General features: G+C 33.2%; 2 protein-coding genes across 3 annotated transcripts in view; both read left to right on the top strand.

Moving 5' to 3' along the window:
* Positions 1–22,082, top strand: part of LOC120353648 — a 516,732-nt gene that overhangs the window by 70,378 nt on the left and 424,272 nt on the right. The gene's annotated exons all lie outside the window — the stretch shown is intronic.
* The window catches only part of LOC111053713, a 431,544-nt gene that overhangs the window by 12,532 nt on the left and 396,930 nt on the right, over positions 1–22,082 (top strand). Inside the window, exon 2 of one of the 2 annotated variants that reach the window (XM_039437697.1) lies at positions 11,613–11,651. The gene's annotated coding sequence lies outside the window, so the exon portion shown is untranslated. Of the gene's footprint in view, positions 1–11,612; positions 11,652–14,738; positions 14,778–22,082 lie in introns of those variants that run through there. The other variant, XM_039437698.1, reaches the window with a different exon arrangement.

Genomic DNA, 22,082 nt, shown 5'->3' with positions numbered 1-22,082 from the left:
AAGTAAATAATAAACAATACTAAACAATTCAAATCTTGATGATAGGTGATTATAATTGAAAATGAGAAAGTATGCGACGATACGGTACTTTGAGTTGTGGTAATAGAGAGAAATAAAAATGTTGATGTACTTGTAGTTGCTAATTGAATTTGGAATTAATAATTTAATTGTGAGAAGGAAAGAGCTTGAGTTTGTTCGTCCACGTTACATATTATGTTGTTTATATTCTGCACAAAGAGAGTATTTTTGGAAAATTATTTTGGGTGAATCCAAAGCAACATTCATCGGAATAAAATAATGTACAGTAGCAGTTTATTATATCTACCTACAGCAATATAATTCTTTTGATAACATGATTGTGATAGTCTACTTTTCAGTCATGTTATTTTTAATTTTACACCATTCGTTATATTCTCTCAAATTTTCAAAAATCAACAGATTGAAATCCGTCTTGTAAAGAGGGAAACCTTTGTTGTGAGTGAAGCTCGTAATAAATTTCTTCCATATTGTGCAAGGGTAGGGAGAAGTTTTTTTAAACTGGGATTACATTGCTGAAATGATTTTTCTATTTATTTAACAGATTTCATGACTCATTACTTTCACCGTAGATGTTCAAAATCCATGAATTATCAAACTGTATTCACTATTCACCGCTATCTCTACACTTCTATCAATCTACATTTCAACAATATAAACAAACTGATATGTATTGGAGAGTGGCACCATTTGCCTTGTACTGTCACTGCTGTGAACCGCTCGGTCTCCTAGACCAGTTTGTTGTTCATTCTTTTAAAATACTACAGGCTCATATTATTATTGACTGACATATGAGATCTTCCATATATTACCCTCTTTCAGATTTTCTACTATAAAGGAATCACAAACAACATCCCGCTTCCAGAATTTTCACCAAATAAGGAAACTACTTAATGAAACTGAATTTTACCACAAGCCCATAGAAATTCTATTGAAAAGATAATTTCACGACATGAAACACTCTCGAACTGCTTTATTTTGCAAACTCTTCAGAAACAGGAACAACAATGACGTGATAAGGGAACGAACCTGCTGGTGAGACGAGTTGAGGGGAACGGGAAAACAGGAAAAACATATTTTCCAGTTGACAAGGCAGCAGTAGCGTTATTTGCCTGTGGCAGATCGGGTCTCCCGTCTAATGTTCTGCGTGGGAAGTTTTCCTGCGTTAAGGGAAACAGAATCAGATGTTTCGCTCATTTTGTATAAGAATGAACACTCGAACTGGGTGGAGTACTTCAGGGATCAGCTCTAAGTCCCGGCTCTCTGGTTATTCTGCACTCAATATTTGCTTGCTTTAGACAAGTCTGCTCTTCTTTTCATCGATCCATGCATACTTCACATCATTAGCATCTTTTCCTTTCTTTCTCAATTATTGATTCTCAATGATTATCTTTCTGAAGATTGATGGAATGATTTTGTAAATTAGAAATTAGTAGTAGAAATATTCTTCTTTCTTATGGATTGACAGAGTTCAACCAATCTCAAAACCTTATGGAAGTCATCAATAATCGGAGTTGAGAATATTGCAATCAAGATTTTCCAATTCAATTTTTGTTCGAAATGGAATCATTTTAAGAAAGATCGATGAAATTATTTTGTAAATTTGAAATGTCCAAGTAGTAGTAGAAGTATTCTTCTTTCTTATTATGGATTGACAGAGTTCAACCAATCTCAAAACTTTATGGAAGGCATCAATGATCGGTGTTGAGAATTTTGCTATTCTCCAATTCAATTTTCGTTTGAAATAGAATCAGGAAGGATACTTGTTTATACTTTTTTCTGCCATCTTGATAGTTGATTACACGATCGTATATTATGCTGTGAGCTCGAGACTCTGAGATCGGTCTGTATCAATAAGAGGTTGGCTACACAATACCTATAAATAATTTGCATACTTGGATGATTCACGGACATGAATAGTCAATACACATTTCTGAAGAGATTCTTGAGAAATTTCCACAAGATTTGCCAAGAAGTGGAAGCGGGATATGAATAACATATGAGTTGAGTTGGCCACAAGCATCGTTTCGCCTCTTGTGAGAGGGTTCCTCAGTGGCCAGTCTGACTCATCCTTTATTACTGTGAATAAGGGAAGGAAAACCTTTTTGAAAGTTCTCTCGGTGGAAAAGCTGTCTTCGTATGATGATGTCAAGTCCTCATGTGAAACAAAGGAAAATGAATTCGGCTGGCTTGTTGTTGTACTGGTTTTCGGGTAAGAGCTGGGATGTTGTGAGTGTGTGGTGGTGTTGTGGGAGGGGGGGTTTAGGCGAAGGATACCCATCTTTTGTTCGGATTCAATTTTCTTCCACTTTCCTCCACCCACCCTTTCTCACCCTCTCTCTCATCTACTATACTTCCGAATTCCGTTACCGATTTGATTAGTCTACTCTGCATCAACCAGAGAGAATGGGAAGTTCATTCGGCTGGGATCAATGAAGGAGAAATAAGAGGGTGAGGTTGAAAAACGGGAAAGCTCTGAATTATATAATAGAATAGGAAGGAATGAGAGAGAAAATAAGAAAACATAATACAAAATAGATTATAATGAATGAGGGGAAGGTTGAGAAGGAGAAGAATAAGGACGGATAAGGAACAAGAAACCATGATAATAAAGTAAATAATAAACAATACTAAACAATTCGAATCTTGATGATAGGTGATTATAATTGAAAATGAGAAAGTATGCGACGATACGGTACTTTGAGTTGTGGTAATAGAGAGAAATAAAAATGTTGAAGTACTTGTAGTTGCTAATTGAATTTGGAATTAATAATTTAATTGTGAGAAGAAAAGAGCTTGAGTTTGTTCGTCCACGTTATGTATTATGTTGTTTATATTCTGCACAAAGAGAGTATTTTTGGCAAATTATTTTGGGTGAATCCAAAGCAACATTCATCGGAATAAAATAATGCACAGTAGCAGTTTATTATATCTACCTACAGCAATACAATTCTTTTGATAACATGAGTGTGATAGTCTACTTTTCAGTCATGTTATTTTTAATTTTACTCCATTCGTTATATTCTCTCAAATTTTCAAAAATCAACAGATTGAAATCCGTCTTGTAAAGAGGGAAACCTTTGTTGTGAGTGAAGCTCGTAATAAATTTCTTCCATATTGTGCAAGGGAAGGGAGGAGTTTTTTTAAACTGGGATTACATTGCTGAAATGATTTTTCTATTTATTTAACAGATTTCATGACTCATTACTTTCACCGTAGATGTTCAAAATCCATGAATTATCAAACTGTATTCACTATTCACCGCTATCTCTACACTTCTATCAATCTACATTTCAACAATATAAACAAATTAATACTGATATGTATTGGAGAGTGGCACCATTTGCCTTGTACTGTCACTGCTGTGAACCGCTCGGTCTCCTAGACCAGTTTGTTGTTCATTCTTTTAAAATACTACAGGCTCATATTATTATTGACTGACATATGAGATCTTCCATATATTACCCTCTTCAGATTTTCTACTATAAAGGAATCACAAACAACATCCCGCTTCCAGAATTTTCACCAAATAAGGAAACTACTTAATGAAACTGAATTTTACCACAAGCCCATAGAAATTCTATTGAAAAGATAATTTCACGACATGAAACACTCTCGAACTGCTTTATTTTGCAAACTCTTCAGAAACAGGAACAACAATGACGTGATAAGGGAACGAACCTGCTGGTGAGACGAGTTGAGGGGAACGGGAAAACAGGAAAAACATATTTTCCAGTTGACAAGGCAGCAGTAGCGTTATTTGCCTGTGGCAGATCGGGTCTCCCGTCTAATGTTCTGCGTGGGAAGTTTTCCTGCGTTAAGGGAAACAGAATCAGATGTTTCGCTCATTTTGTATAAGAATGAACACTCGAACTGGGTGGAGTACTTCAGGGATCAGCTCTAAGTCCCGGCTCTCTGGTTATTCTGCACTCAATATTTGCTTGCTTTAGACAAGTCTGCTCTTCTTTTCATCGATCCATGCATACTTCACATCATTAGCATCTTTTCCTTTCTTTCTCAATTATTGATTCTCAATGATTATCTTTCTGAAGATTGATGGAATGATTTTGTAAATTAGAAATTAGTAGTAGAAATATTCTTCTTTCTTATGGATTGACAGAGTTCAACCAATCTCAAAACCTTATGGAAGTCATCAATAATCGGAGTTGAGAATATTGCAATCAAGATTTTCCAATTCAATTTTTGTTCGAAATGGAATCATTTTAAGAAAGATCGATGAAATTATTTTGTAAATTTGAAATGTCCAAGTAGTAGTAGAAGTATTCTTCTTTCTTATTATGGATTGACAGAGTTCAACCAATCTCAAAACTTTATGGAAGGCATCAATGATCGGTGTTGAGAATTTTGCTATTCTGGCGAATCATATGATCCAATTCAATTTTCGTTTGAAATAGAATCAGGAAGGATAAATGTTTATACTTTTTTCTGCCATCTTGATAGTTGATTACACGATCGTATATTTTCCGAGAAAATGTTCGAGGAACAATGTTCGTCAGTATTTCTTCTAGTTAGTCTTTATATTGAAAATTAATTATAAGATTTTACACAGTATTACAACTTAAATATTTTATCGATATCATAAAATAAATATGATATAATCTTCATCAATGTTTAAACTAACATCAAGTCTCTGCCAATAGAACCCCGGGAAGGATAACCCTGCTGGTTCTCTTCATTTATGTATCAGTTGAAATTTGTGGCCAAGTAGCTGTTGAGAAAGCATGCGATTTTCATTAATACTAACACAAGTTATTACTGAAATTGGAATCCTGAATTTTTTTATTTTTATGAATCGCAATGCACCAAAACATTAAAAATGCCGGGTTGAAATGAATTGAATTGAATAATTGCCTTTATTTAGGGTGGAGTTGGGACTCTTGATCCTCTCTGCCACACAACCCTAGTGGGTTATGAGACAGACACAGAGTTAAGCTTAGAAAAATCATTGTTAACACTCTGAATTTCCGAATACATAAACTATATTCAACCTCTATGAATATGTACTTTATTTCAAGCACTATTGATTTCTTATTGAAAGTGATCAATTTCAAATACAGAAATATCTGTGGAAATTGAATAAGTTATCAACACCTCATGTTGGTGGTAAATTATTTTACCTCCATACAGTATTTATATGGTGTCAGAAACTGCTATCGAAAATGGACCTTAATTGGGAATTTCTACATGAATGAAGCCATCAATCAAAAAGGTCCAACCGCTGATATGACAGCACAATCACCATTCTTCTCTGCTCTGCTTCATTCCTCTTTTATATGTCAACTCTCGAAAATCAACAACTCTGTTATTCAACTCTCCAAACAGCTTCCAATCACTATTTCCAAAAATCACCTAATGAATATTGACTACAATTATTATGTCTGATTTAGAAGTATACAACTCAGTAAAATATCACAGCGTAGTGCCGATTGACTTTTGACAAATGTTTATTAATTCTATTAATATTCTTCATAGTGAAGTGTTTTTTTAATAGTCTATTGGTAATGTGTATCACCACACACCTAATTGCTATTTCGGTGCAACTTCTTGTTAGATTTGTGCGTTTGAATAGATTCAGATCGTGATTTTCAAAGACTGAATGAATTCACTTTTCTTTTCTATTCCTATTTATTACTTCTTATTCTCTATTTTGAAAAAGAACATTTTGAATCTAGTAAACCAATACGAATGAAATTTCCACTTCGTTCATTCCATGTTCCAGCTCTAATGTTACTCAATGTTTCTAACATCAATTTAAAAGAATCCAAATCTCCTAGCTTGAAAATGACAATAATAATAATAATAATAATAATAATAATATCGAGTGACCTGGTTGGCTCAGGTCTGGTTTCAGAGTTTTCAGGTCGCAACTGATCAATTTCAGTGCCTCTGACATGACCTAACGACTGCTTTTTAGGCAGCCGGGACCGACGGCTTAACGTGTTCATCCGAAACACTAGAGTATAAAAATACTAATTTCACAATTAAAGAAAGCAGCTCCGATCATCTCAATTTTTTAAATAAGACAGACAAAATTTGTTCTGAGCATGAATATTATTCTTCTATGAAAACGTGAAAGCCCTAAAACGCAAGGATTATAATATAAAACCATAGAAATTATTGGAAGGTATAATAGAGTCATGATTGATAATATAGTCGTTTGGGCATAATGGTCAAGACTCTCGAAAATGAGTAAGAAAACGTAAAGCATGCTTTTTCAATCTTGATAAAATTTATCAAGATGCTCAATACCTAATTAATCAACTATTTCATTTTCAAACTCAATCATGTGGAGGTTGTAGACTATGAGATTCTGTTCATTCCATATCTTAAGCAGATGCCCATTTATTGTAATGTAAGATTATATTATAAAACAATATGAACCAATTCACCTCCAAATTAAAACATTTGAATTACGAAAATAAGGTGAAAAAGGAAATGAATAAATTATAAAAGAGTGATAAACGATGAGAGTGAGGAAGATAACATGAATGAGAAGCAAGAATGAATATTTGAACTTTATCAGGAATGGAGAGGGAAATGATAATGGCAATGGAGGAACAAGAAATAAATTTGAACCCAATGACATAATATATTGGTCGTTGCGTTGATGCTGGCAGCAGTAATGTTGTAATGAATATTGAATACCTCTATCTGTAAAAACTAACATAAATTATGTTTTTCACAAACTTTTCCAGTAACTACCATATTTTGGTTTTATATTAGCAATTCAAAAGAAGATTCATTACTATTGGTGGATTAATGGCATTCTATTGATGCTATATTTTGCAATCCTTTCAAAAGCTGAACATGAATGACAGATTTAGTGCAGAAGTTGGCGCAAATGTGGCGTCCGACAATAAACAGCAAACAACGTGATATCCGAAGCAGAAAAAAGTGAAACTCGCAGAAAAAGAAGAGAAAGTGTGTTTCCTGACAGTTGAGGAGTCGCTTCTCCATTCACCATCCTTGTCTGTTGGGGTATTGAAATGGTAATTGCCGTCCTTCTATTGCCATGTCACAAAAAACTCAGATGATACATGGATGTTTACGTACTTGTATGTGCGATGTCAAGATGTCTGCTCACTTGGACGTCTTCACATGAGATGAAATGGAGTTTCATGATCCCAATAATGTTCGAAGTTTCGTGATTCCATGATTGAATCGTTTCTTCAAGAGCTGTCAGGAATGTAGTTGAAAATCAAACGTCTTGGAAAAAATAAAATTGTGAATTTTAATATTATTGGATCCTAGTTTCGGAATGATTTATTTAGGAGTGATGCAACAAGTATCTATATATTAGCTGTGAAATCATTGAATTCGAAAGTGAATAGGTAATAAGAGAGTTGTGATCAATCGTCGAGCAAACAAAATATATTTGTCAATTCATTACAGGTTTGGGCAATGAAGTATAGATAATTTGAAATATCTAGCAGTTACACACTCATTTTTGAACGGAAATCAAGACCGTTACATTTTTTCTTTCAGTTTGTACCTTACAATGTTGTCATTTTTATGATTAGAGAGGAATATATTAGTAAAATTGATTACGTACAAAAATAGCATATGCAAAATTGCACCCGTTTCTGTCCATACACTTCTCTTGACATTGTGAGAAGTTGTCCATTCTCATCTGGAGCGTTGCACTTAGTATCGCTCGAATTTATTTATTTTACAATATCTCTTTGGAGACAACAGGTCGAAACCCACCACTGCCTCCTTAACTCAAATCATAATAATGTCAAATTTCCTGTGTTATTATCTCACTCAGGGCTTCAAGTGTAAGTGTGAATACTCGAGCCTTTAGGTAGCTCATGAGAAACAGGTCTAGTAATAATGAGTATTCCACTCCACTTCTCTTCGCACCGAAATGAGGCGCCCAGAGAAGGTATGCTTTAGAAATTCCTAGGGTCTCTTGATTTATGACATATTGGAAGTATCAAGGTTGAAATGTCATATTCTCAATATTGTGGCAGAAAAACGCATAGTATTATTAGAAGAAAACGATCTGAATTGACAGTGACCTTTTTAAAAAAAAGTAAGGGACAATAATGAAGTTTCGACTATTGGCCACACCTAACAGTCCATTATTCACCATTGCTACAGAAACTTATATTTATGCAACAACGTTATCTCCGTAGCAGATAAGGTAAGGAAATTTCTCACACGGGGCACTCAACTTCTCACAGGAGTCTACAGCAATGTTTGGACAAAAATGGACAGATGCTATTTGTACATTATCAATTTTGAATTTTTTCCTCCATAATTATTAAATATTTTAATTCCTTTAAATATTTAATTTCCTCCATAATTCTTCTGAATATATCCATGTAAGGATTCCAAATATTCACAGAGAATAACAGATTGTTTGTTCACTTGATAAAGATATTTAAAAAAATTGGAATATTCAAATCAATGATATTGTCTACAGAAAATGTTTTGAAAGCTCCTACCACGATCGAAAATCACTTGTTTTCGAAAACAATAAGGCAATAGCAAAATTGTGACGGTTATGATCCTTTTGACTGTCAGTGGAATGAGACATCAAAACATTTAGACAGGGAGACCGCACCAGAGGAAGTGTTTGCTTGCTCAGAACCCGAAACTTTGGCCCAAATACTTGGAAGTGTGCTAGACTCTTGTTCCGAACTCTATCTATAGTATTCAGAGAGTATAGTAGACGAATTGCTTTCTGATTATATCATACGGCTTATCTATAGGGAACAAGAATCCAAGTTGAATCATCAATCTGATGATAACTTTTTCATGCTTCGTTTGGATGAATGAGCAATGAGCAGGAAGCAAGTCTATGACTTGAACCAATGGAAATATCATTCAATTTATTGGCATAAATATAAAATATTGGATCCTGCTTAACCAGTAGGTTTTCAGCAGGTGCCATTTTAAGACAATATTGTAGAATGTTGCATTGAATCTAGAAAGTATATTACAATTATTATGCTCCAAGTAAATGCAACATTCGAAATATATTACTATAAACTTCTTTAAAAAAAATTGAACCTAATCCTCGTTTGCCTCTAGAGTGATGTGAACATCTTGGTGTTACATCTCTGTTAGCTAGAGCCATAATATATGGAGAAATCATAGATTAATACGCTTATTCTTGGGCTAAGGGTACTAACAAAACGGTCAGGTCGATATGTAATGTAGCTTGCGATCGACCTCCTATATCTCTATCAATGACTCAAAATGTTTTTATCATTGGCAACTGTTTTGTGGCATCGATCTAAATAGAAATATTAACCGAGACTTACTAACTAAATATTAACCGAAATATTAACTCGTTCTGTCTGCACCTCTCTGCTTATTCTAAGCTAGAGCCTACTAGAAATATTATTGGTAAATGTATGAACAAGGGTTCACGAGAGATTGATAATGATGTAAAACCCGGAATTATAATATCTCAAATGAAATATAATATATTTTGTTCAATATTATATATTTGAAAGTTATTATCGAAAACAAATTATTCTCTTAATTATTATTTAAGAAAGCTTGAACTAAACTGAAGATGATAATAATGATAACTCAAAACGAATGAATAAAAAATAATGTTAAAATAATTTATTTGCTTCTCCAATATGAATTTGAATTTGAAATTACATTTGTGATTCAGATAATATTTTCATTAGAGTTCAGACGAATCTCGTTATTCCGTATCCAGTATTAAGTTATAATAGTATTATAATATCAGGTTGTGGTTTCAAATATCAATCGTAGAATCATTGATGGAGCCATCAATTTGAAAAAGGCGATTGCAAAAATTATTGATATACGCGAGTCTGTCACTGCTATGAAGCCAATATTGATGAAATTTCGTGGAAACATATTTGAAGGGAGAGGGTCCTGAAGATTTATAGGTCTGGATAGGACCACTCACTTCTCTGACTTGGATAAGTGCCCAATTCACTTCAACGAATAAACCCCACTTTCACATGAACCTCCCAATATGATGAGAAGGTTAAAGGAATATGACAGATCAATTCCTTAAAAGCATTTCAATATCATAACTTTGAAGTTTTTGTAATTTGGTGGCATCTATACCTAGAAGACCAGACACCAGATATAATATTATAATATGTTCAACCCACTGGTAGTAGTAGTAACAATTGATCATAACTTATGTTTCAATGATCAAATCATGTTTTCCGATAATTTCTAATTGCATGAATTCTAATAATCGGAGTGTGCATCAATACCGTGAATTAGATCAAGAAAATAATCTTGGTTTGAATAAATCATTATAAAGATTACAGTGATATTTTAAACTTATATCTCTCATGATAAAATTGATTTTAATAATAGTGAAAATTTTGTAATTCTGTAAAAAGACAGAATTTAGACTTCCATGTACCTTTTCAAAATTTGTGTACATTCTTCCACATTGGATACTTCATAGTATTAGTGGAGAGTAATAGACGAAGTTTTCATTTGTGCAATTGTGAAAGTGCTTTTTGATTAACAATCTTAATATGAAAAATCGGGTGTGGCGCACTCACACAACTTTCCTTGCCGTTATGAAAATTGATCACCTGACGCTATAGTGTTCACGTGCATCTCAAGTCTACTATTCGAAGATCTGAGCCAGCTGGTGACAGAACAATAACGCTGGATACACACGAGATCTGCTATTTCTTCATAGAGAAAGATTTGATAGAATCAACAGTTTGCAATTTAATAATCACATTTTCTCAAATTTCAAGCTTATTCTCAATTTTAGGTGGAAATGTTACCAAACATTATTTGAAGAGATTTTCAATCTCAATCTTTTCCACTCGATATCTTTCGTTTAAATTATATCTGAGACCTGATAATTGGAAATCTAAAATCAAACTTTGCATAGATGGGGTGGAGCTCCTGAAAGTTTTACAGATATGGGACTTGTGGCAGTTGATATAGCTAAGGTAAGGACCTTAAGTTCCAAATTTCAAGTCATTCCGTTAATTGGGAGATGAGATATCATGTACACAGACCCACATACACTCATACACACACATGCGCACACACACACACACACACACACACACACACACACACACCACACACACACACACACACACAAAAAAAAAACATTTTTTTGGACTCAGGGGACCTTGAAACGTATAGAAATTCAGAAATTGGGTACCTTAATTTTTTTCGGAAAGCAATACTTTCCTTACCTATGGTAATAGGGCAAGGAAAGTAAAAAGTGTGAAAACTTTGTATCAAGACAGAATTTGCTTTTTCATTCACCTTATCAAATTTGGTTTACACTTTTTCACATTGGATACTTCACAGTATTAGTAGAGATAAAAAGCAATAAACAAAGTTCACATTATTGTGAAAGTGCGTTTTAATTAACAATCTTATATGAAAAAGTAACTTCTGAGCAATGTAATTTCAGTTCCCAAATAAGAATTATATTCTTCATGATCCATGATTGTTCCATATGTAGATGATCTAATTTAACCGTTAGAATTTAGAAGTTTCACATAAATATTTTGACATCAAGGTAGTTTTTATTTAATGATAACTAATAGATTGATTCTTTGTTGCAGGTGTGTGTTGGATACAATTACATCAATTCATGACAAAACGTGAGTAATTCACAACTGATAACTCTCAAATTACAAAAATCGTCAATAGTTTAAGCTCCTCAAGGAATTTTAGAATAGTAATCATCTATTACAATTATTACTAACTGATTCGATTCATTAAACCATAGAGCTCCATGATTCCGATAAAATTCATTAATAATTGAATATTTATTAATAATAATATTCAAGACCTGTATACTATGGTGATTTCCAAGAGCTGTCAGCAATTCAATTGAAATATTTCGTCAATTCATACTTGAACGTTATGCCTACAACTATATCCAGGAGGATATCACTCTCTATACATAATTAATACAAGAATGCAAATTATATGACTTTTCAATTTCTTCCATCTAATTAATGTATCTAATTAATCTTTGTATCTAATTTGTATCAATACTTTGTATCAATATTTTGTATCTAATTAATGTCTAATTTATCTATCTAAAAAAAGTCATTTATCTATCTAATGCTACTACTTGCCTACTTCTCTGACCTGTAATAACATATTAACGTGTGAAGTCGACTGAATCATTGAATTCACTGAATGACTCAATGATTCAAAATGTTTTTATCATTGGCAACTGTTTTGTGGCATCGATCTAAATAGAAATATTAACCGAGACTTACTAACTAAATATTAACCGAAATATTAACTCGTTCTGTCTGCACCTCTCTGCTTATTCTAAGCTAGAGCCTACTAGAAATATTATTGGTAAATGTATGAACAAGGGTTCACGAGAGATTGATAATGATGTAAAACCCGGAATTATAATATCTCAAATGAAATATAATATATTTTGTTCAATATTATATATTTGAAAGTTATTATCGAAAACAAATTATTCTCTCAATTATTATTTAAGAAAGCTTGAACTAAACTGAAGATGATAATAATGATAACTCAAAACGAATGAATAAAAAATAATGTTAAAATAATTTATTTGCTTCTCCAATATGAATTTGAATTTGAAATTACATTTGTGATTCAGATAATATTTTCATTAGAGTTCAGACGAATCTCGTTATTTGTAAGGAAAGAATTCCTTCCGTATCCAGTATTAAGTTATAATAGTATTATAATATCAGGTTGTGGTTTCAAATATCAATCGTAGAATCATTGATGGAGCCATCAATTTGAAAAAAGGTGATTGCTAAAATTATTGATATACGCGAGTCTGTCACTGCTATGAAGCCAATATTGATGATGAAATTTCGTGGAAACATATTTGAAGGGAGAGGGTCCTGAAGATTTATAGGTCTGGATAGGACCACTCACTTCTCTGACTTGGATAAGTGCCCAATTCACTTCAACGAATAAACCCCACTTTCACATGAACCTCCCAATATGATGAGAAGGTTAAAGGAATATGACAGATCAATTCCTTAAAAGCATTTCAATATCATAACTTTGAAGTTTTTGTAATTTGGTGACATCTAAACCTAGAAGAGCAGACACCAGATATAATATTATAATATGTTCAACCCACTGGTAGTAGTAGTAACAATTGATCATAACTTATGTTTCAATGATCAAATCATGTTTTCCGATAATTTCTAATTGCATGAATTCTAATAATCGGAGTGTGCATCAATACCGTGAATTACGCCAAGAGAATAATCTTGATTTGAATAAATTATTATGAAGACTACAATGATATTTTACACCTATATCTCTTATGATAAAATTGATTCTAATAATAGTGAAAATTTTGTAATAAGACAGAATTTAGACTTCCATGTACCTTTTCAAAATTTGTGTACATTCTTCCACATTGGATACTTCATAGTATTAGTGGAGAGTAATAGACGAAGTTTTCATTGTGAAAGTGCTTTTTGATTAACAATCTTAATATAAAAAATCGGGTGTGGCGCACTCACACAACTTTCCTTGCCGTTATAAAAATTGATCACCTGACGCTATAGTGTTCACGTGCATCTCAAGTCTACTATTTGAAGATCTGAGCCAGCTGGTGACAGAACAATAACGCTGGATACACTCGAGATCTGCTATTTCTTCATAGTGAATGATTTGATAGAATCAACAGTTTGCAATTTAATAATCACATTTTCTCAAATTTCAAGCTTATTCTCAATTTTAGGTGGAAACATTATTTGAAGAGATTTTCAATCTCAATCTTTTCCACTCGAAATCTTTCGTTTAAATTATATCTGAGACCTGATAATTGGAAATCTAAAATCAAACTTTGCATAGATGGGGTGGAGCTCCTGAAAGTTTTACAGATATGGGACTTGTGGCAGTTGATATAGCTAAGGTAAGGACCTTAAGTTCCAAATTTCAAGTCATTCCGTTAATTGGGAGATGAGATATCATGTACACAGACCCACATACACTCATACACACACACACACACACCACACACACACACACAACACACACACACACACGCACACACACGCACACACACACACACACCACACACACACACTCACACACACACACACACACACACACACACACACCACACACACACACACACAACACACACACACACACACACACACAACACACACACACACACACACACAACACACACACACACAACACACACACACACACACACCACACACACACACACACACACACACACAGAAAAACCATTTTTTTGGACTCAGGGGACCTTGAAACGTATAGAAATTCAGAAATTGGGTACCTTAATTTTTTTCGGAAAGCAATACTTTCCTTACCTATGGTAATAGGGCAAGGAAAGTAAAAAGTGTGAAAATTTTGTATCAAGACAGAATTTGCTTTTTCATTCACCTTATCAAATTTGGTTTACACTTTTTCACATTGGATACTTCACAGTATTAGTAGAGATAAAAAGCAATAAACAAAGTTCACATTATTGTGAAAGTGCGTTTTAATTAACAATCTTATATGAAAAAGTAACTTCTGAGCAATGTAATTTCAGTTCCCAAATTAGAATTATATTCTTCATGATCCATGATTGTTCCATATGTAGATGATCTAATTTAACCGTTAGAATTTAGAAGTTTCACATAAATATTTTGATATCAAGGTAATTTTTATTTAAAGATAACTAATAGATTGTTTCTTTGTTACAGGTGTGTGTTGGATACAATTACATCAATTCATGACAAAACGTGAGTCATTCACAACTGATAACTCTCAAATTACAAAAATCGTCAATAGTTTAAGCTCCTCAGGGAATTTTAGAATAGTAATCATCTATTACAATTATTATTAAATTATTACTAACTGATTCGATTCATTAAACCATAGAGCTCCATGATTCCGATAAAATTCATTAATAATTGAATATTTATTAATAATAATATTCAAGAGCTGTATACTATGGTAATTTCCAAGAGCTGTCAGCAATTCAATTGAAATATTTCGTCAATTCGTACTTGAACGTTATGCCTACAACTATATCCAGGAGGATATCACTCTCTGTACATAATTAATACAAGAATGCAAATTATATGACTTGCCAATTTCTTCCATCTAATTAATGCTACAACTTGCCTACTTCTCTGACCTGTAATAACATATTAACGTGTGAAGTTGACTGAATCATTGAATTCACTGAATTATTCATTGTTCATCAAAGGCTAGTATATTTTTCTGAGTTTTTGTCTTAAAGATTGACCTATCAACATGTATATAATTGAGAAATATTATAATTTCATTGTGTTGAAAACTTATAACTAAAGTTAGATTCTCTATCAACGCAACTAACAGTGAAAACGTAAGGTTTCCCTATCTTTATTGTAGAAATTGATACAGAATGCTTTTGAAAATACTAGTATACTCGCATAGATAGATGTTGGAATGTAAAATATAAAATTTTCAAGTTTTATTCTGGGGGAGCTTGAGCAGAGAGATTTTTCTTGATTCGCATAGCCTATATTCAGGGAAAATAGTCAAGGACGTAATAATTTTCTGATTAGGAAAACTTTGGTTTGGCGTGAGAACCTTGAGAGCTAATTTCGGCACAATAATTTTGTTTTCATTTGGTATTAATCTTGAATGATTTTTATTTTAGACCACTGGACTTTTTACGAAATCTCTTAAAATATACAGTTCTCTTTAAACTGGCGAGTCCAATACTGGCGTATTAGGTCTCTATATTGAATAATGGATACATAAGAATATTTGAACCAATCTGTTCCTATTTGGTTTTAACTTACACCAAAGTTCATCTCCTATCGCTGTCTAAAGCTAAATGTTACGCTTTGCATAGCAAAATTTAATTTTATAGAAGTTGTTTTCTCTTTGATTTAGAATGGTGGTGTACAATCACAGAGATAATATAGTATATATGCTATACTATAAAGAAAGCACTATATTTTCTCTGTGATTCTACACCACCATTCTAAGCCAAAGATAGATATGAAAAGATAGCATATATACTACATTTTCTCTATGGTAGAATGTAGTTAAAAGTTTGATACACCTGATATCAGCTCTTCCAAGCTACTACAATTAGTATTCTGATTGCACGAGTGTTAAGGGCTTATAGAAATAATATTTAAAAAAAACATGTAGTTAGAATTTCATTCTACCCGATAAATTGTACATTGTACAATTCATTTTTTCAGTGTATAAATTTATTTATTCTACTGACTTTTGTAGTATATCATATGATCTATATTATTTGCATATTGTATCAAATATGGTGTACCATCTAATTGATCTTTTAGTATAAATGTCTTTAATTGACTACTGATTTGTCAACTCAGATATAGACCCTTGAGGACCATATTGGCTATCAACAAATGTTTGTATACTATGCTTGGTTTGTTGAATAAAGAATTTGAATTCGATTGTGCACTTAAATAGACTATAACTAATACATTGATCGTATATTAAGGGCGCTTAGCACCATTACTTCAAAAAACAAGTCAGTTTATGCCTGGAAGTGATCCGACGACAAGTTGGAAAACTTAATTGTCTCACTAGATAAACTGTAGTCTACCTGCGTTTACTGAAACAAAAGCTCAGAGCTGTATTTATGACTACCGCACTTCCCGGCTTTTCCCACCCGCCTCCCCACCACTTGTACGCCGCATAATGCTTCTGCTGTTAGACAGTGTGGTGGTCTCCGAAATAATTATCCCCTTCCCGAGATTAGTATCTATTTGGGCCCTTTTATTTGTTCATAAAGGCCGACCTAAAGGGTGTCGCACAAACAGCTATCATAACACACGCGGAAGCGAGCTCTCCACCTAATAACACTCTGTGTTTTCAGGCTAATATGCCTGTACCCTCACTCCACTTTCGATAGTCTCTTTTTTACTCTCTCATCCACACTAACATACCACTGTTTTCAGGGTAAAATACCTGCTCCCACCACCCACTTTCAACAGTCTCTCTTTTTTTAACGCTTTTTCTCCCCTATTCTATCTCTCTCTCTCTCTCATAACAGTCAACATTGTTGAGCAGTTCTTTCACGTAGTCGTGTTAATTATTGCTATGGGAATAATGTCGGTGTTACTCCCAACAAGTAGATTGTAGTTTTTTTTAGTCCACGCAGTCCCGAACTGTGTTTGCTCGGGTTCATTCCTTGCATTCGCCATGCATTCAGTTGTGCTGTAATTCCTGTACAAATTGCGAACAATTCGTAATAGGATGGACATGATTTAATTCAATTGGTTACCGTTTATTCTAGAGAGATTGAAAATCGAGAAAACTTCATCATTTACGTGAACATGATGGACTCCTAGTAACATGAAAGTGCCTCGAACTATCCTCCTACTGATTTTTTCATCATTCTTTCTCAATTTTCCATCAATCCTGATATTGGCTAATCTATTTAGACTATATTTAACAATTTGCTAGTACTGTGGTTGGAAATCGAGAACTTTTCATAGAAAATAGAATCATATTATTTTTTCTCTTCCCATCATTTTGATGATGTACTTATTGTATGAATCAATAAAAAATCAATCAATCAATAAGAAATGTAACTCCAATAAAACAAGTGAGCATTTGAAACACGGTAATCGATTTACCGACATAGAGCTCAAATTAGACTGGCATTTTCGATTAATAACCAAATAAATGTATAGATTGTTGTTTCAAAACATTCTAAAGACGACTCTTTACTTCCTACACCTTTTTTTGACTGAGGTAAATATCCTCATGCGCTCTGGGTAATGAGCTCCTCATTGTGCGTGGGTAATAGACGAATGATGATACGAACTGAAGAGTGGATGTAGGTGGGTCCCGAACCACCTGGAAGCGATTTAAGAACTTATAAATGCTACTTAGAGGAGTCGACTCTACAAGAGTAGTCACCCTCCACGAGTGGTAACACTCCTAACTCCTACTTTTTATAATTGACAATACAGCTTCCAATTTAATAATCAATTTCACATTAGCAGTCCTGGAAATCTGTTTAAATTCCTCATATTATTAGATTTTCCGTTAAAATGAGCCTGTTCTCCTTCAAACAACCAATCACGTACTGTGCTTTACTATTTAGTACCACAATCATTGTATTTATTGATACTTAATGAGACGATTGTCAAAATTATTTATATAAATTCGTTGAATGCTTCAACAATAAGTTAGTATGATAACTTTATAACTTAGAAGATCTATTCTAAGTATAGTTCCTATATATGATCATAGTTTGCAAACTTGTAATCTACGAGTATACCGAGTATACTTCGGTATGAACCTGACTGGAGATAAATAATAACTCAATCAAACTCTAATAATATATCTCTGATCACAGCTAAAATAGAGAAGTGAAAAATATTCTATTTAATGAACTTGTTCAATGAACAAATCTTGTTCAATTCTTTGCAGTTTGGTAAACTTGTTCAATATGCAAACTTCCTTCCTATGAAACATTATTAAAGTTTGAGTTCCAAAATGCAACTCTGTAGTTTTGCAGTCACCACCCATCCTCGAGTTGTAACTAGCAATTTGTCACTTTATTCTGTAAGTGGTTTCATAAATACTGGAGATTCATAAGCTGTGAAGATCTGAACTCGTGAAGCTAAAAGGCGAGTTATTTCTTGAGAAGCTTTGCTCGTTGCTCCTAATCCCTCAAAACCGCTTACTCACAATCTATCTCTGTCACACTCGCTTTCAGGCTCTATATCTTACTCACTTTATCTCGCTTCCTTCATCTGTTTTGCAGGGCTTGGTTAAGCATGTTGACACTCAACGCTCAAACTCTATTGCCTTCAGTTTGTTCATCACAGTATAGAGTCTGATGTTTTTTGTTTATAGATTGTTTCAGCTCTTGATGATTCAATCAAGATCATACTCTAAAGTACATGGATCAGCAAACAAACTCTAGACAAGAAAGTTAACATGCATGAATCTGGTTTGTTTGTTTTGGTTTATATTGGTTGATTGCATTGGCTGTTTATATTTTTCTTTGATTTGCCTTCCTTGATTCAGATCTGATCAATTGATCTTAACAATCAGTATTAAATTGAGATCCTAATTGATTTGCTAAATTTATTGGATACAACTCAATTAGGATTTAACTCTAAAATTTATCAATCGCTTTTTCAAATCAAATTGATACTCGGCTTTATAAGCATTGACTAATCTTAGCTGTAATTATCTAATAAACCGAAATTCGTAAATTTGTAGTTGTTTTAGATATTATGAGTTTTCTATGTCCATTAATCTAATGGACCGTAGTCGTTTAATATCGTTCGTTCAATTTATACATTCTATTTTGGTAATAGAAATTTCTCCCTAAAATATATGAAATAAGATTTGTTGAAATAAGATAATTTGCTTCATGAACTAAAATTAACCTCAAATCCTAATGAATAACATCAATTGGAATTCATTAATAACGTTCGTTCAATTTAAAGCAAAGAGAAAACAACTGTAATGATTAAATTCGATTTTTCTAAAGCTCAGAATTAACATTAGCAGCCTTTTCATCAAGCAGATCATCTACTGTCCGATTTATTGTTCAGCTTGTCGTCCAATGTTGGATCCGATATCGGACCGTGAATGAGTTTTTGGAAGCCTGGCTGCATGTTGGAAGTCTAGTCGGACGAGGTGGATCATCTAGAGATCCAATACGAAGGTCCGACATGCGACTAGCCTTTTTCCCCTTTGTTTCCCATCTGACTAAACTGAAGTTAGAAAACAAGTCGGAGCGTGAGTGGTGGAAACGATCCAACAAGTTAGACAACAAATCGGAAAGCGAATGACCCGCTTAAATTGCGTTCTTATTTTTTAGCAGATTCTATCCTGGTGTCGGTTCGTTATTTACATCATGTCATTCACATGTAGAATATTAATACTGGTATGATGTGTGAATTCCTTGATGCTTCACAAGTTATTAGGATGTGATAATTTAATAAATGAATATTGATGAGGAAGTAATGAATCCATTCATTGAATAATTTACTGTTTTAATAATCAATCCAAGAGGTAATTTCAATTGGCTATCGCATCTCGATAATAATTGAATACCTCAATAAGAATTAATATTCACTTTGCACTCATCACTACTCATAAAGAGTCATTAATTTATTGACGTATTGTAGAAGAAGCAACTTGCTCTATGAACGCCAAGTAGTGACTAGTAAACTCTTCACTGGTAGCATCATAGACAGTTCTTTCTTCCTTGATTTCGGTGTTGGAGGTCAATGACATTGCCTTGCCTAGCATAGCTTTGCTTTCATGCTATGCTGCTATCCTCATTCATCAAATGACAAATTATTGAGTCCATCCTCATTCGTTACAAAACATTGTTCAGGCATGTGGTTTTTTACTGGTTATGTTAAGCCTACTTATATAATTTATTGTAGATCTAGCCTATTGCAATTATTAGTAATCACAGTAAAATCGTTACATCATCCATGAATACCACCACACTTTGATGAAAGTTACAAGTTTTAATATCACTAAACATAATCATTCAGCGGAATAATCTTCTATCCACAGCATTTGATTTATTGATCTTATAATATCAACGTTATTGATGAAAAATATTCACTTTTTCTCATCATATTACGCTTGTAACTTTTACTTTCTTTTTTAGAAAGTAGCTTAATGTTGAATATTTCAGTTGAGAATGATAAATTATAGTACCATAGAGAAACAATAACATAAGTAGATATCCCATGGTATAGGGCGTTTATGTCGCAACTTTTACTGTTATCTCAAGCCGATAGTTCATGTAATTCTTTCCCGTGAAGCTGTGTGACAACTGTAGTCTCTCATATTGTGCCGTTCATACACTCTCACCCCAACAAAATTGTAAAATTCGACAATAATCAACAGTAATCGGCTTGAGATAACAGTAAAAGTTGCTACATAAACGCCCTATACCATGGGATATCTACTTATGCTATTGTTTCTCTATGATAGTACCTACTTGGAATTATTGAAGTGTTGAAACTTTTACATGTATTTGTTTTGTATTTGAGGAATATTAGCCTATTTTTCCCTTTGAATATTTATATCTTAGAACGAATAGCCCGCGTTCAAGTCGTTTCAGTTTTCTGTGTAGTTGTCAGATTATAATATAGTAAGTTGATGAGTTTGTGTGATGTATTATGCATAGTTTGGATACTCAATACAGTACATTATTCTCATTCTTATAAGAATAAAATCATACAATTTCCTGCTTCACTTAATAATCAAATATAAAATTCATTCAATGTTCAATCTACTTCTTGGTTTTCATAGAAATATTTGCAATGCTTGAACAGTTCTGGTCATTTGAAGTATTCATTTGATTCACACCGTCATAGATTGAATAAACAAATAGAGATAATCGTTCTTAAGTGGCATCTGGTATTAATCAATAAGCTGAATCACTGAAACGAGAAAAAAATATTGGATGACTTTCTGTTATATTTCCTAAAATGGTATTGGAAATGTAGGATTGAAAACATTTCATCTTCGATGCTTGGTACCCGAGGAAAATGAATAATACTTAATCACTCCAGCTCATGTTTATTCATAGAAGCCGAAAAGATTTCAACCAGCATTCAATTCAGTCATAAAATTTAATCGATCGTTTCAGTTCGGTATTCATATTATAACTTGAGCTTAATGTTCCATGATCTGATACGATGAATCTGCTATTTGCTTCAACGTAGTCAGCTACGCCCATTCTAATAATTGTAAATTTCACTTTATTGGAAGTGAGTGATCTTTTCGGTGGCTATTTTAATTTCAAATTAGGTGCAAAACAACTTTGTAGCTCTTCGGCAATTTGAATACATAATTCGGATTTTCGATACAATCTTAATAGAATTAATATTGAATTATTCATTAATTTAAGGCACTAGTAAATTTCTATCAATAATTTCGTCGTTCATTTTATTCTTTATTCTTTATTCTCATTATCTCAGTTATCACTTTCCCCCTGACATTCTAATTTTCCAAATTTGTTGGGCATCTTCTAAAATATATCCCCTAAGTAAAATATTACCTTAATCTATGAC

Source organism: Nilaparvata lugens, chromosome 11 (assembly GCF_014356525.2).
Source record: "Nilaparvata lugens isolate BPH chromosome 11, ASM1435652v1, whole genome shotgun sequence".
Lineage (NCBI taxonomy): Eukaryota > Metazoa > Arthropoda > Insecta > Hemiptera > Delphacidae > Nilaparvata > Nilaparvata lugens.
The sequence above is the reverse complement of the archived record's forward strand: the minus strand, read 5'-3'. Positions and strand labels throughout refer to the sequence as shown.